This window comes from Plutella xylostella, chromosome 2, assembly GCF_932276165.1.
Source record: "Plutella xylostella chromosome 2, ilPluXylo3.1, whole genome shotgun sequence".
Taxonomy (NCBI): domain Eukaryota; kingdom Metazoa; phylum Arthropoda; class Insecta; order Lepidoptera; family Plutellidae; genus Plutella; species Plutella xylostella.
The window spans coordinates 771,010-788,697 of NC_063982.1; positions in this window are offsets into that span (position 1 = coordinate 771,010).

Consider the following 17,688-nt stretch of genomic DNA (forward strand, 5'->3'; position numbering starts at 1 on the left):
ATTGAAGTACATTTAACAGCGCATCAGAATATTACCAATTGAACACATACATATTTCGTTCAAATACTAAGGCCCTGTTTCACAATGTCTGGTTAGTGGCTACCTGTTAGATAAAATACATGCTGTCACTCTCTGTTATTATTTTTTTGACAGTGACAGCATGTGTTTTATCTTACAGGTAGCCACTAACCAGACATTGTGAAACAGGCCCTAAATTTTATGATTGAAAAAAATTGGGGTCGGCCTTTTGTAAGTGGAACTTTTTGATAGCTCGTGAGTGTAACTATTATAATACACTCACGGGCAATGAAAAGGTTCCACTGAGAAAAGTTCCAAATCCTTACTAATATTATAAATGTGAAAGTAACTGTGTCTGTCTGTCTGTCTGTCTGTCTCTCTGTTACTCTTTCACGCCAAAACTACTGAACGGATTTGAATGAAATTTGGTATACATACGGTCTAGACCCTGGGAAAGAACAAAGGCTACTTTTTATCCCGGAATTCCCACGGGAAAACTTTTTAAGGTGAAGCGAAGCTCGCGGGAAGAGCTAGTTACTCATAAACTGAAAAGCCTAGCTTAATGATGCCTTCTGCATCATTGAAGTACATGTAACAGAGCATCAGGATATTAGCAACTGAAAACGGTAATATTTTGTAAATTTTTTAAATTAAATGTTTGAAAAAAATTGGCGTCGGCATTTTGTGAGTGGACCTTTTTCATTGCCCGTGAGTGTTAAACTAGTATTTTTCTTCTCTGTGATGGCTACATAAATAACCACAGAGGCTATCACCTTAATAGGCTTTGTAGCATTTTCATCTGAAACTATTTTCAAAGCAATATCAACCTGAAAGTTGCAAAAAGCGTTTTAACAATTTCCTGTTATTTTTCGAAAGCGCAGGTGCAGGGTTATTAAAAAACTTGAAGTATTATGCGTCGGAATGCGTGGAAAAAAGCAATTAACAGTACTAGACAGAGCTTTTTTGCCATTTTCACGTTTTCACAACAATGTGAGGCTAAACGGAGAAGTTTGTAAGTGAGTTTTGGAAACGACGAAAAAGGCGGTTAAGTACTTAATACATATTTTATTTTTATCGCGATATTCCCACGGGAAAACTTTTTAAGGCAAGCGATGCTCGCGGGAATAGTTTGTGTTTTATAATTTCAATTTTTTTGCAATTGATTATTGACTATTGTAACTGTGCTTATTACTACTTCTAAATAGTTTAGTTCGGTTAGTTTATACTTAGGTTTTCGTGTCAGTACTTAAATTTATTCATATGAAAAATGTAGGAAGTAAGTTTTTCACAAACTATACTATACCTATATACAAACTATATTTAACCACTGACAATATACCATTATTTTTATAATTAAAAGGTGCCTGTGTATCTGTGCGTGTGTTTGTGTCTGTGGCAGCATAGCTACCAAACGGTTGAACCGATTTTCGATCTGTTTTTTTGGGTCATACCATACCTGAGTAATGGTACCCTGAGTGTTCTTAGTCTTATTAAAATCGGCTTAGGCGTTCAAAAGTTATGCGGCTTTTACTGCCGGTTTCTATAACTCTATCTACCGATGACTGGTAGTTACTTACGTACGATTTTGTCATTTTGTAAAATGTCAAAATCGTACGAAAGTAACTACCAGTCATCGGTAGATAGAGTTATAGAAACTGGCTGTTATTGTTGAATATCGGTTTTTTTTAACGTTGGATAGGTCATTACTGTATTTTGTATTAAGTTGACATACGCCCCACTGCGCCAAGCCTGTAGTCGGACTATATGGGAATGCTCAACTGAGAACAATGTATGCATTCCTTACTTTTGTTCATTTTCTAGTTTTTACTTAATGAACACATTTGTTTAACAAACAAATTTCCATATTGGTTGCTCTGTTGTTCTGTTATCTCTGCTGTTTTCAATGCGAAATACTTGCATTCCTGGAATAAGTGGGTACCTAGACCTAGTCCAACTTAAAATTATAATAGAAATAAAAATGACGACCGAATGGCGTAGTGGTTAGTGACCCTGACTACTGAGCCGATGGTCCCGGGTTCGATTCCCGGCTGGGGCAGATATTTGTTTAAACACAGATATTTGTTCTCGGGTCTTGGATGTGCCCGTAAAATGGCAATAGGCCCGCCCCCTATTACATTGGGACTAACATACACTCTGGCGAAAAGTGGGTGCAGCAATGCACCTCTGCCTACCCCGCAAGGGAGTACATTAGTACAAGGCGTGAGTGCGTGTTTCTTTCTTTTTTTCTTTCTTTCTTAGAAATAAAAAGTGCGGTTTCGCAAATACATATTTTGGTCAATGTCAGTTATTTAAGTAGGTACAGTCAAACTATAAAGTCCTGACATCAAAGAGTGCGATTTTGCTAAGACTTTTCATGATCATCAGTTGTTTACTTACTTTTACATACATTTAAAAAATATAATACCGATTGATTATAGATTTTAACGGATTTGTTCTTTAATAAATATAACAGATCGATGAAATACGATCTTAAACAATTAGTTAGGATCCACTTCCGTTTTCACAACTTTATAGTTGGACTGTAGGTACTTATACTTGATGAAAATTTAATTCGTATCCGTAATTCTATCGATATTTGGCCCACTCATTTAAGACGCTAGAAAATATAAACACGGCAAATCCGCATGTACCTATTTATAATTTATTTAATGTTGGTTAGTTTGTGTAGGGGACCAAAGAGTAGTTTTTTTTTTCCGAAATTTGCAATCCAAACTATGTGCTGAATCTAGATGTAAGTGCAACCCAATGATTTCAAAAGGAAGGATACGCCCGTCAGAACGTTTTGTCATAAGAAAATGGCACCCGCTCGCTGGCCCTAATTCATACAAATTATGACAGATTTATGAGATTTTAGGGCCAACGCGAGGGTGTCATTTTCTAGAACGGTTGGGCCTGCCCTTACGCTAGTAATATATAAATAAGTCAATGGTGCAACCTCACAAACCTGGAGGTGTACCGTAAGAGCACGTGGTATAACATTTTTAAATAATTAATTTGGTACATGTCAGGATTCGAACCCATGGCCTCACGAATAAAAGTCTGGATCTTATCCGTTATACACCACCACCTACATCTAACTCGAATTTACACAAATTAGTAAATAAGTTATTTATTATACATATGGATACTTATCATGGGTTATTAATATGCAATTGGCACTTATGAATCAATAAAAAGAGGCTTTAGATCCCACATAAAACTCTGAAAAGACCATTTTGTATGTGATAACAGCGACACCTAGTAACGAGTAGCAGAACTAAAGGAATTATAATAGACGATATCGCATCACATAATTTAATTAACAACATGTTCACTTTGATCGTATTTATTATTTTTATGTAGGTAACAAGATAAAACTACCAGTTTATATGATAAAGAAAATTGCAAAAAATGTTTATTAATGCCGTGCAGCGCCATCTATTATCGAATAGTAGAAAGTATAACCTCCTGAAATATTCAAGCCGAGGCGGAAAGTTACACTGTTGAACAAACACACATGCGCACGGCAAAATCAGCCTTAATAAATGAACGATAGAGTTTGATATCGAATTAACCAAGTTAAGTAGCCTAACTAAAATATTAATACAGTGTAGCATTCCAAATAAAATATAGCTATGATACAAAACGTCTAGTTTTTCTCAAAATATACTCGCATTTTTGGTTCGGAAATTGTGTAAGCGTGCTGTAGAAGCTTCTTTTTAAAATCAATTTATTTCATTTTAAAAGAACCTTAAAATATATTGAAAAATTTTTGAACGAAAACTTCAGTGTCTGCATAAAATTTTCCGCTTTTAGTAAGTGATTACGATTTTTTATACGATAAGGAAGTAATTAAGAAAATAAACACATTATTAATGATTTAAATTAGCAAAGTAATACAGAATACAAACTACTTAGAGGAAACTATTATATTATAGTTCGACGGGATCTAAACCTAGCGATAATGGCATGTAGGACCCTGCGAGGAGAGACGGAATGTCCTCATATGGTTGGTGAGGTTTGCTGCCTGTTTGCCCCTAACAAGTATCTGCGAGCCAGATCTCACAGGCTGCTGGCGGTGGGTGCAGCGCGCTCGATGGCGCGGCAACAATCGCCTCTAATTCGGGCCACTACGATGGTGAATGCCATAATAGATTCGGCACCACAAGTTGATGTGTTTGCGGATGGTTGGCCAAAGTTAAAAAAGGCATGTCTGAAATTTTGTGAGTCTGAATAGTCTGATGGATAAATTATTATTATATAACTAAATAAGTATTATTATTATTGTGCCTCTATGTAGCGCTAAGGTTTTTCTTTATAACTGTAATGCTATGTAGTGTGATGATGAATAAATAAATAAAAATAAAATAAATTATCAAAATTATTTTTGTAGCGAGCCGGCGAACGCTGTTAGAGCGAGACAGCGACATTAAACCAGTATCGGAGTGACGGAGAGAGCAGTATTCGTCGATATAGTACATGATTTATATGTGTGTAAAGTGTGTGTAAAAGTGTGTAAATGTGTGCTATACGGACTCGGGTTGCTTGGTGTGTGTGTGGTTGTGTGCACTAAGGGATGCGGACGCAGGAAAGGTATAGTACGCAAAATAAGGCACTATTTTTTCCATAAAGGGTGTGTGAACATGCCTTCCATATAAAGTTTGATGAGTACCCTAAATTTTCAATGATTTTATTGTAGTATAGATTGTCCACCAATCCGCACTTGGCCAGCGTGGTGGACTAGGCCTAAACCCTTCCTTCATTGGAAGGAGACCCGTGTCCTAGCAGTGGGGACGTAATGGGTCGTGACTCGTGATGATGATAGATTGACGGCCACTGGCCATATTTTGCACACATGACCACTCAACTAACTACTCAACCTAACCTAACTGAAATTGAGAAAGAGAATAAAAAGATACTTAATTTTAGTTTTACAATATTTTCATGTCACTCATATGACAGTTGTTGAGTGTTTCCCCTCTCAGAAATTGACAGACTTTTTTGTATAGGAAAAGATTGCTATGACGCTTTCCGAGGGTACTTGAGGGCTTTCACGTGCTACATAACTTGCTTCAGGGCATTGCCTACACTAACTGACAGTGACTTCTTCTTCTTCAGCCTATGTCTAGTAAACAATTATGAAGATTCTGAAGTCAGAAATTGTAATTTTAAAGTTGTCAAAACTTAAATTTCTTTTTTTAAAATTCGACTCTATGGTGAATCGACATAATTTTCTGCCCACTGCAGGGTATAGGCGTCCTCCATGCCACTTACCAACGGATCAGTGAACTACCGACTTATCGCCGCCATCCCATTGTACACCAATCCGACACTGCCATGGTCCATCTGCGTTTTCTCGCCTTCTTCGCCCATCTTCACTTTATTACTAAATAACTATTGGATAAAATATGCAATAAGTAAATTAAAAAACAATAATCCGTTTAAAATATCATCCCTTACGTTGCTAACCGTCCGACTAATCTGCACCACCCTCCCTTAATAGGCCGTCTCCACGCGTTGCCTAGCAACCGCTCAAGATGGCCGCCCGCCCCCCACTACACCCCGCGAGGGTATATAAGGCCCGCCCTTGCATTCTCTCATCAGAGCGCCAGTGCTAGTCAATGCGGGCAGACGTCCGTGTTACGCGTTTTAACGAATTTAACTTCGATTTTTTTGCACACCCCTTTTTATAAGCCCCCTTCTTCCATGTGGCACTTAAACTTTTCCCGCTATTTACGTTTTTGATGTGTCGGTTCTCCTTCTTCAGATTTCATTTATTTACAGACACAGATTTTCATACATTTGTTAAATAAATATTTTTTTTATTTATTTTTTGTTTTTATTTTCAATTTCGCTTTTTACATATTCTTTTTTGTAGTGTGGTGTTGTTGCTCAAGGCTGTTTTCAGGTGAGTTTTTAGGTTAGGTTCTGAGTTGTCAGCGCAAAATCGATAGTGCCTCATCTAGATTATAACCTCAAAACGTCACCTTTTGTGTGGCGATCAATACTTTGGGTATTTTTATCTCGAATGTATTCTTTTGCTGTTGTTCAGATTAACACATTCTGAAATATACTCTCAACTATCTCAGTAGGTATCTAGTAACCCAAATCTATATCAGGTAATTCTGCAAATATAATTCACTGTAAAAACCTATGAATGCATTTGAGGATGTAGGTACATAACAGTTTTTATGATTTAAATTTCATGGCAGATATTTATTATTATTTTGAATTCCTGTACCACAATCATCGCCTTTCAGAGTTTCTCCTGAACTTAAATTATCTGAAAATACAGAGTGTTCTTTAATCAGTGCTGATGTGAAAGCCGGTTAATTTCTTCGGATTTATGAGCTAAATCTGATATTGTCTATGGTTGGAATGATCAGCCCGTTTTAGCACTAATAAAACTGCACTCTGAAGGCCAGCGTGCTAAACAATTTTTATACTATATTCTTATGTCTGTGACAAAGCTAAAGCAGAACTTGTAGGTTTTGTCACCGTGTGCGACGAGAATTAATTGGTCAAATAAGTAGCCATGGGCTTACTGCTCGTGATTTAATAGATCATTTTATTATTGGCGTAAGATCTCCATATTTTTTTAAAAAAATTGACTAACTTGTTATACTTATATTTGGTCCAACTACCGCGATCCTCCACCACTTCGGACCTCTCCTTTAGGAACTAGTCCAAGTCGTCCCGCCATCTCCGCCTAGGTCTTCCTCGGCGCCAACGTCCGTCACTGGGCACCCACTCGGTGACAACTCTGGCCCACCAGTCCGGGTTCAGCAGTGGGACAAAATTATTAGGCTGATTAAAAAAAACTCTTTATCAGATAAACTATAATAATATGAATAAAATCAAAGTTACAAGTACAGTTTTCTACTATAATATTACAGTTTTCCTTATAGAAATGATATGGGTATTGCAGTTGTAAAGGTTACCTTAATAACCTTTTGGCTAAAACTGACCTTTAAAAAGTTGCTTTTTTAGCATCACATCGGCATTTGGCGAAATAAACTTTTGTATTCCATTGTAACTGTGTCTATTTTATCGTATAACAGCGTAAGAATAAAAAAAAAGTATAATAAACGTGAAAATAATTACAAGATATTTTTCAAGCCCCAAGTGTAGTTGAATACTCAAATAAATCTTTTTTCCACGGTAAGGATATAAAGAAAAACCGCCTCGACAATACAAAATTGAAATTAATGGCCTTGCGACCACGTGGTCTCAATAATACTTACATTGATCCCTGAAATTGGATCGGATTAGTCCGCTCTAGGAACGTGGGATTGGACCTGTGTGAAAATATACGGCAAAGTCCAAATTTCAAATGAAAGAGAAAATTTAATATGGCAGAGAAGTCTTTACCGATTGATTTTTTATTTTTTATGTAGGTAGGTATTTAAATAAATTTATTCTTTAAAAATATTCAGGTTTGCATTATGGTTTAATACATGAATTTTTCAGAATACGTCCAAAGATATTAGTACTGCGTATCAATACGTACTTAACAAAATACTAATATGTCTAAAGTTTCCTATTGCCTTCTACTTTTACGTCAAATGTCAACGTCAAATATATTCACCGTACGATTTTTTTTTCTGAGAAACGTATTTTTTTAAAAATTACTCTCCAAAAAAAATACTGGTATCAATGGGAGGTCCCAGAGAGGACAAACCCGCAGCCAGAGGGGCCCAGCCGCCCCTCAGTAGAGGTGTAAAGAAAGATATATTGTATCCTATAGGCTTGTGGCTACGTGTACAGATATATTGTATCCTGTAGCAGGGGTTCCCAAAGTGTGGGTCGCTTTTGCACGAAAGCACTCATCATAATTTCTATTGGCAATTAAAAGTAAGCGTCCACCTTTCGGCATCACATGCGACGAAAGAACCGCTTATACCAACGGAGAGTAGTATGTAAAAATTGAAGTTCATTAGAAAATTTTATATTTATACGATGAATAAAAACATTTGACTTTGACTTTGAAAGCATCGTATTCAGTATTGATTGTATAGAAATTCACGCAAGTGCGTCCACTTCATCGGCAACGCCGTTTCTCCATACATTTGTGACAATCCGTTCGGTGCGATCTGTGAACGATAACCGACAATTGAAGCACCGAGTTAAAATCCTCAGTCTGTAAACAAAATTCACCGTGGATTGGGCCCCTTAACCGAACGGAGAGTAGTTTGTAAAAATTGACGTTCATCAGAAAATTTTATATTTATACGATGATTAAAACCATTTGACTTTTTTTTACTTTTGAAAGGGTCGGGAACCCCTGAGGTAGGCCTGTGACGTGGTTGTCGCTAAAACGAGTATCGACGCTGTAATCCAACTTTCTGAACGGATCATTTGAATTTGAACGAGCGAAATTGCGTGTCATTTCGGGACTGACTATTGTCGTTTTTTTTTTAAATATACAGGGTGTTACAAAAAGGGTATACTAAGCCGAAACCTAGATATAACATGCTGCACGTGTAGGTTTCGGCTTAGTATACCCTTTTTGCAACATCCTGTTTACAATAGAATAATTTTTATTTGCTCCAAAAATAAATAATTAAAAAAAAACACAACTTATATTTAAAAATCAAAACAGTACAAAAAGGCGCCCATTTGAACAATGGTTTAAACTTTAAAGCAGTCTCTACCAGACAAAAGATAATAATTTTAAAAATACGTCTTGAAGGGTTCCGCTCATCTCGCATAATCTTTATTGACCAAAACTCATTTCGCATAACTCGTATGGTCTAAACTTTTTTGGCCGAACCATCACTTTGCCAAGACTTATGTGGCATAAGGCTCGTTTCGTCTAAAACTCTTTAGGCACAATCTTTAAACACCTAAGTTTCGTTTGCCCAAATTTATATTCGTCTATACCTATGTATAATCTAGTTTCTCCTAATGTTATCTTAATAAATAATATATTAAGTATGTAGTAAATGTACAAATTGTGGTATTTTTCTCCTACATCCCGAAAATCACGATATTGTATGATCAAAAAATCGAAAGTTAACGACCAATATAATTATTACAAACCCCATGAGATAGAAACCTAAAAATAGGTGCGACGACGAGCAAAGCGAGGAGGAGCGTGTTAGGTGCACATGTCCATCAAAACCAAAGCGGAGCGCAGCGAAGCGGAGCGGAGCGTTTTCCAAACAGCGGAAACAATACAAGGCACCAGTTTGCGCTATGTAGGGAGACGCTCCGTCAAAGTTAAAGCCAAACGAATATTATTACTTTGTATAAACCTAATAAACCTATGCCATAGCATTATTAGGCTATTCAAGATTTGGCCATACCATTATTAGGCTAAACAATGTTATGCGAAATAACTTTTTACTAAACGAGATTTATGCCATACGATTTTCGGCGTAACGAGACTTTGACCAAACGTTACTATGCAATACGAGATTAGGCAAATAAATCTTATGCCAAAAAAGGTAGAACCACGTCTTGAATAGTTAAATAAACCCAAATACCCGGGTGTGACTTTATTAGTAAATAAACCACCGTTGACAATATACGAACCTAATTGTATACAGGTTGTTGCAAAGTATTGAGCCGAGAAGGTGTAACTCAGCTCGTCATTCTAAACAACTTACAATCAACAAATTTATTAAAAAACTTTCTACAGAATATTGGTTTTTAACTAAAACATAATTTTGGCTAACAGCCAGTTAATGGGACAGTCAAGTAAAACCCGTCTTATACTCGTTTTAAAAATATACCAAAATAATTGGCCTTTTTCTGTAAAGCGGATCAATAAATACACTCACGGGCAATGAAAAGGTTCCACTCACAAAATGCTGACATCAAACAACCCCATTTTTTTCAAACATTTTGCTAAAAGTTTTAACAAAATATCCGTTTTTAGTTGGTAATATGCGTTCCAGAAAGCGTCATTAAGCTAGCCTGTTCCGTTTAGGAGTAATTTGGTGCTTTTCTCAGTGGAACCTTTTCATTGCCCGTGAGTGTGATTGCCCTTAACGGATCAATAAATATAAATTTCCACCCCCATTTTTACGATGAGGGGAAAACACACTATTTCCTATAAAAATATGAGCTTATATGAGCACTTCATTGAATATTTATTTATGAAAATTTAATAAACTGGAGTGGCGTTAGCGATGCCGAGATTGATGTTCTTCGTGAAATTTTATAGAACACGCTGTATAATAGAAGTATAATACCTTCGTATATTTTTAGCCCTTATCACGAAATGTATGTTAAATTTTATGACCATTGTAGAATAGCAATGGGACTATGTTGCTCACTCGAATAGTCCCATTATATAATTATTAAATTTGTTGTATTTTTTTTCGTTAGGAGTGTCCTATGCCCAGCAGTGGACAAGTATTTGATGACTTTCCTTGTCGAAACCATGAAAATAGCTCTGCATTATGTACACTCCCCCTTTATAATCAACTAGCTGTTCCCGCGCGCTTCGCTTCGCCTTAAAAAGTTTTCCCGTGGGAATTCCGGGATAAAAAGTAGCCTATGTTCTTTCCCAGGGTCTAGACCGTATGTATACCAAATTTCATTCAAATCCGTTCAGTAGTTTTGGCGTGAAAGAGTAACAGACAGACAGACAGACACAGTTACTTTCGCATTTATAATATTATATATAGTTAGGATTAGGATGTTCATATGTAGATGGGCAATATAATTGATACATACTTACAAGATAAAGCTTATCTTTGTATAAGCTGACAGTTTCATAACTAACAATTTAATATTATATTATATTTTTGTGAATCTTGTGCAATAAAAAATAATTAAAAAGTATTCATGTATTTGTTTAATACTTTTAGAAAAAAACCTAATTTATGATAAGTACACGTGCAGTATCTAAAATGATCTAGATTTTAGAGCGCAGCTAGACTTAGTTTAGGTAGCCTAACAGCCCCTATGACGCGCGGATGAGTTGGCTAAAAAATGATACAGTAAATGTTCAACCATCTATGTTTTTGTTAGCTGTGAAGACTAAAATTTAGTCAGTAATAAAATAATGCATCTACAAAACATAAATGGCTATTACATTATCCCTAAACCAATTACTTAGCAATAACGGTTGCGAATGTCTTGTCATAACATAATCGTTTAAAATAAAAGGGTCAAAAGTTCAACGACCCCAGTTGACTGGAAGAAGGTACTATGTGCCAGCAGCCTCCCTAACGGATTCTGGATCAATAGGGGATGTCTGTGAGAGAATAGTGATGGGAATCGCTCATTTTTTCTGTCGATAAATTCATTCCTTTCCAGTTTTTATTAACAAAGTTTTGTATAAAAAAACTGGTTGGAATAGTTAAATTAAAAATATTTTTTCCTTATTGTGTCCATTCAGTAATTTTACAGTTCAAATTATGGAGTAGTTACTTTATAAATTATGATATGACGAAGGTCTGAAAAAACTACAAAATAGAAGGGTATTTCAAAGCAGAATTTCTCAAAATAGACTAAAGACGAAATAGCCTAAAATTAAGCAAGTTTCAAATATTCTTCGAATGCTCGTCTGCTCGACTCAGGCTTATAAACGTGGCTTTGTTCGCGTTTAATCATACTTTACCGATAGTATCAATGAAGGTTTATACAAGGAATGTAACAATAGTAATTTATCATAACAAAGGTGTTTGAAGCTAGGAATCTCGTGTTTGCCTATCTAAGTTTATGCCATATTGTAATTCTGATGAAAGCACAATATCTGTCTGACCTGTCTTATTATTGTTATTGTCCTTAAATAGGTATATATGTTTTCTATAATCATTTAAGAGCTGATTTTTCAATGCTCAGATAAATGTTATCTGAGGAATAAAATTGTTGCTGTCACTGTTACCTACAAACATTCAGATGCGACAGCATCAGAATTATTCCTCAGATAACTTTTATCTGACTATTGAAAGATCAGCCCTAAATTAAAGAGAGGCCATCAATTATGTTGTTAGACATATTTTTTTAAAAAGAGGTCTAACTAAATAAAAAGCAAAAAGCACAGGCTAGGGGAAAATAGCAAAATTTTAAATGAGAAAACAACACTTCCTTAGGTAGACCGAGACGCTTTGCCATCTCGAAGACCCCTCGTAATTCAATATCAAAATTTAAGTTGACTGCTGACTCAAAGTAAATAAGTCTAGGCCGTTAATTGAAAGGGACACCTTAAACATTTTCCAATCTTATTACGTTGTCGGCCATGTAATTACTGACGGAATTGGACGTCATCGGGTTATGGGGTGGGAGTTGATTTTACAGAGACGTGGCTCATCAGTGTCCCCGGACCACTGGACCAGGGGCTTTAGCAAGATAGTGTTTTAGGTGAAGACGGGAGTGATAGATTGAGGGACTGTAATTTAAATGGAGCGGTGGTGGCGTAATGGATTAGGCCTCGTCCTCTCAATCGAAAGGCTGTGGGTTCAAATCCTGACCTGTACCATGAATTCTTTCAATTGTGTTTTCAATTAAGGAGTTTAAGTACAATAATACCACCTGCTATTACGGTGATGGAAAACATCGTGAGGAAACCTGCATATCTAGATTCTAGATGTGTATTCTAAGTGCATTGCACTTATTCCAAAACGGCGATATAGTTCGCAACCTATCACGTGAGTACAAATGTGCTGCGAAAAGTGGGTGGCTCGCTTGTGAGCCACCTCTGACTACCCCTTCGGGGATTACAATCGTGAATGCATATGTATGTATGTACTAAAGAGAGTAGGTAATAATGGATCGTAATGAGGTGAAGATTTTATGAACTTCATGTTTCCGGATTTTATCAAATCGAAAACCAGCCACAATTTTGATCTATATAGCTGAGCTTGCTTACATTTTCAAGGAAGGCTGAAATCACTTCCTGGAAATAATAAGTCTGCAGATAAGAGTTTCGCAGATAGGTGGATTGTATCTTTCAACATCTTCTCTTTTCTTAAAAAAATAAAATCTAACAACCTCAAAAATTTAAAGGAATTGTCGAGAAATTAAAGATGAAGATAAACTTATCTGCAGACGTCACTGGCAGCGTAGGACGTTGGTTACAGGTTTTTTTTCTGCGGCTTTTTTATTTGGTGGTCTTAGTAGTTTCTAGACGATAGGTTCCTGATTGAATCGATGTTGCTGTTTCGAACAGCTTGATCGACAAGCACCAATGTTACTGTATATACAGGGTGAAAAATAAAAGTCTTTCTCCATAGTAAAAAGTCACGTGACCAACATAGTTTCTACGTTTTTTCTTTTCGAGAATTTTGAAATTCTGATTTTAGTTTCGGGCTTAGATATACCATGCTGCACATGTAGGTCTCGCCTTAGTATACCCTTTTTGCAACATAGTATAGATATTTTTTTTAACAAAATAGTACCAAGTGTGTGTCTCTAGCACATTGCCGGTATTGGCAGGGTGAGATGGGCCAATAGCAACGCAGCAAAAGAAATCGTTACTTCTTTAAAAAAATAGTATAGGAATTAGCAATTTACTATTTATTTGGGATCAGTTATGATTCAAAGTGTGATGGTGCTTTCTTTTTAATTAGCGGATCTTCGTAATTCCTAGCATGATTGCACATAATTTGACATAACATTGAAATGCTCTTGTTATCCATATGGCTTTACAGAGAGATAGAAAAGCACTATACATAAGTTATCCTATAACAGTAAAAAACGTACAGATTAATAAAAAAACATAGAAACCGATCCATCCTTATAGCGTCTATTTCGATGGTGAGACTGAAAACAAATTCAAAGTCAAAGTTTTTATTCATCGTATAAAATAAATATAAAAATTTCTGATGAACGTAAATTTTTACAAACTACTCTCCGTTCGGACAAGGGGCTCTTTCTGTCTCCAATTAATGGTGATTATCTAATACACTGGGATAATACTTTTGTTGGAAATCTCTATCCATCCTGTGCGATCACAGGATTCGATACTATTTTCTGTCATAACTGTCAGTGTCAAAATGTAAAGCAAATTTGTCAGTTCCAAAAGTGACATTTGTTTTTTCCATATGTTTGTGTAGATTTACACAGGGCTTAATTTCTTTCAACAAGAAATGGGTAGACAATTAATAAAATTGAACACGCCCAAGCTTTTACACTCGAAGCAAATAGATTTTAATACATTGTTGGCCGAAGGTTTAAGTTCAATCTTAATTTAAATAATAAACTATTTGCCCTGTGATCCTTTCATATTTTCTGGGAAACACTTAGTCTTTATTCATTTTCAGTGGCTATAAATTATTAAATTTAATTATACCTAGGTGCGGTCGCCTGCGCCTAAAAGTATACAGGCGGAGTTTTTAAAATAGTGATCTCAAGCTCACATGCTGCTCAAGCACATCCACAAAAACACAACTGCTACACACAACACGTCCCCGGATTTATAACAAATGTAGCTGCTCCCTTCATCATCAGAGCTATTTTAAAAACTCCGCCTGTATACTTTTAGGCGCAGGCGACCGTACTTACTTATTTTTGAATAAGTAATGTTTAATTACTATGCCATATAATATTACGAAGGAGCCTAAAGAAAATTTTATCGACACAGTCCCAGCCCTAGCTCGCTCCCCTCATACAGTATGCACATTCCACTACACACACACACATACACACATACGCACGTATACACACACGCTCATGCATCGCCTGCTGTGTATGTGTGTGTTCATCCGTCAAGGGTAGGGTTGGCACTAAATTACTTTGATGATCTACTTATTATAAGTGCCTATTGGAGTATTATGGTGCGGTTGGTGCATCATGGGATTGCGGGTGGTGTAAGTGGATTTATGTATTAGGTGCAACGCTAACTTTGCAACAGATGTAAGTGGGAATACCGAAATATGGATTAGGGCAATGGTTATTATTGTTTGTAATTTCTGATACTGACTGTATAATAATATAATATAATATCTGGGGACATCTCACACACGGCCATCTGACCCCAAGCTAGGCAGAGCCTGTGTGATGGGTATCGGACAGCTGATATATCTACGCAAATACATAGATAGATACATATTAAATACTGTGTTACTCTTTTTCATTTATCCCATCCCATCTTTTACCTGTTGCAAAAGGTATTATTATTAAATTCTATATTGCACAATAATAAATATGTACGTAGGCAAACTTAATGCTAACAGCATTCTCTTCCAGCTAACCTTGGGTGTTGTGGAGAAAGTGATAGGTAGTGCGATAGACTGAGAGAAAAAAGATAATTTGTTACCGTTTGGAGCGGTAGCTCAGTCGGGTAAGCGCCCGCTTCTCACGCAAGAGATGCAGGTTCGAATCCCGGCGCTGATATGTACCAATGAGTTCTTTTAACTTAAGTACAATGTATACCATTCGCTCTTACGGTGAAGGAAAACATCGTGAGGAAACCTGCATATCTAGTTTTAGCACATAGTATGTGAACCCACCAACCCGCAGTGGACCAGCGTTGTGGGAAATGGTCCAAGCTTAGGAAGGCAGTTTAGACCTTGGGGATATGCACAAAGGTTCCACTCGAGAGAGCCAGGTGCAGGTACTTACACCCCCACAGAGAATAGAATAGAATAGAATAGAATAGAACCTACCGTCTTGTATAAACACTATCGTTGTCGGGCTCTAGAGCCAAGAATAAAAAATCATCATTTTTTCAAAAGCGTTTTTCCAAACAGTGACGATACAAAATTATTATTATTAATAATACTTATGCAGCTACTGTATGTAGGTATATAAAGACCTAGAAACGTAGAAGTCAACTTCATTTCCGCCAGACACTAGGTTCTTGGAGGCAGCTGGGAAGGAAGCGCAGGAAGGTTACAATATTCAACCTTATCGCAAAAAGCGATCTCTTCTAGGCATTTCCGAAAGCTGTATGACCAGCTCAGTCACCCCCTATCAGTTTACGTACCCTACGTACATGTGTACCACTTTTGCAACATTAAAGTCAAAGTCAAATATTTTTATTCATGGTATAAATATAAAATTTTCTGATGAACGTCAATTTTTACAAACTACTCTCAACATCCTGTTTACACTTAACAGCTAAAGCTTTGCAATCACTCACCCTGTACATCGTTTAACACCAATAATTCTGTGAGAATAACCTTAATTTGACCTGCCTCCTGCCCCCACTTAAATGTCCAGGAGGGGGTCCAACTCCCATTTCAAAAGGGCGTCCCACCCCCATCCTTCCAAATGAAGAGGGACATTGAAAGCATTTTTTTTATTATCTCGCGAATTGTGCGTCACGATGATAATTTCTCCTCTTTTTTTTGGAAAATATTTTCAGGTTTTTTTTCTGCTATTGTTATTGATGTTGTCGGGTTTGCGTTTTAAGTCGTTGAAAAATATAGGTCGTATGTTTAAGCTTTTTATTTTGTATTACTGTTAGAAATACTGGCGTTTATGTATGGTGCACCGAACATAGGTAGTATACATACACTTAAGAACTATGAAAAAGATCCATTTACAAAATTTTGACACCAAATGGATCTAATTTTTCATAATAAATTTACGTTTTGAGTTGGTAATTTTAAATGTTGTATTGTTAAATGTACTTTAACCCCCTTATTCATAAAAAACTTACGAACTGTTTTGTCACTCACTGTCAAAGAACAAATTGTTGTCTGCATATTGCAGATCATTAAGCTAGTCTTTTCCGCTAAGGAGCAATTTGGAGCTTTTGTAAGAAAGAAAGAAAAGAAAGAAAGAAAGAAACATTTATTTGACACACTGAACAATAAAAACAGAAACAAAAAGAAAAAAGAATACTACAAAAAATATATATGAAAAAACAGAAAATAATACAATATAAACAAGGTTGCTGTCCAGAGCGTCAAAAAGGCACCAGCTCAGCGTGTGCTGTGGCCACAGCGCTGGTTTTTGTCACTGGAACTGTTTCATTGTTCACGAATGACATACGAACATGTTACATCACTCGAGGTGGCTACTTTTGTGGGCCCCCAAGAACCATAAATGGTTTTATTCTGCGATCACTCTATTGGTTGAACTTTAGCATAATGTTTCTACGACATTTTAGCTCGAAATGTCAAATAAACACCCTCTATATTATTCTGTAGTTTTGCATAAATGTCAGCTTTTTCTGAGCATTCATGTTATTAATAATATTTTGTTACGCCATAGTCAGTTACAAAAGCTTTCTCGTTTTTTTAGTAACAACTTTACTTTTCTAGGAATTATTTGTTTTTCGTAGCAACTTCCCCAAATAATCATCCCAAATGAAATACCTATTTCAATCTTTTAAGTTTTGTACAGGAAATACGATAATACACATTAACGACCTTATATGTTAAGAAGAAAATAACACATACATTATTTATTATATTATAAATTATTATCATCAAAGTAGCAAAGATACCTCATAAACCACTAGACGGAAGTATTTCAGCTACCCGCCACTAGATGGCTCTGCGCGCAGATTCGCGAACTATTCCGGACAATGCATAGTTTGTCTAAGATATTCGCACTTGAAGTGGTTAAAGTTTCAATTTATGCCAAAATGCGGACTCGATAGAGATGTTTCTAGGCTAAAGTTTATGTTGAAGTTTGCGTTGTTGGTGTCTGCAGATTAAACTATGGCTGCTTTGCTTATTGTCTTGACTTTTGGCTGAAGTTGAGGTCGCTAATTCTGGTTTAATTTCGGCTATAATATTGTAAGACGCCCCGATGTTATTG